The following is a 677-nucleotide window of genomic DNA, read 5'->3' on the forward strand; positions in this document are numbered from 1 at the left end:
ATTTGCTGACAATAACATGTTTGTTGATGTGCTTGATTGAGACAATATACAGGGTACTCTGGATGGAAAATCTCATTTTGTATGCTGTAATGATGTACAGTGAATGAATGCAAATAAATAAATTGAAAAGAAAAAAAAAAAAGAACCCGGCACAGGGAGGGCCTAGCATATGGATATCCCTCCACAGGGAGGTAGGCACACACTGAGAAGCTGGCAACTTAGATTTTGCTGCAAAATTCACACACCGTGTATGTTGTTCCTGGGATGACTGTAATACTCTTGACCCCAGTCAGATGGCTCTTTGTGCTGATTCCCTGTGAATGTCGTCCTGCCACTGACTGTGGACACTGTCACTCCCACTTCTTCTTATTTATTAATTTATTTTCAAATATTTATTGTAATTGATGATATATGTAGAATCATTGTACATCTCTGTAGGGTACATTATTTTTTAAAGTATGCGTATAATGTGTAATAACCAAATTGAGAATATGAACATATTCACCACCTTCAACACTTAACATTACATTGTGTCATTAACATTTGAAATTTGCAACTAATTATTTTGGAAATATATATTAAATATATATGATATTCTTTGCTATGAAATACAGTTATACAGAAAAACAAAGTGATTAAAAATCAGACAAGTCTCATAAATTAACGAGGATAGTTTT

This window comes from Tupaia chinensis, unplaced genomic scaffold (assembly GCF_000334495.1).
Source record: "Tupaia chinensis unplaced genomic scaffold, TupChi_1.0 Scaffold000073_1, whole genome shotgun sequence".
NCBI classification, from domain to species: Eukaryota; Metazoa; Chordata; class Mammalia; order Scandentia; family Tupaiidae; genus Tupaia; species Tupaia belangeri.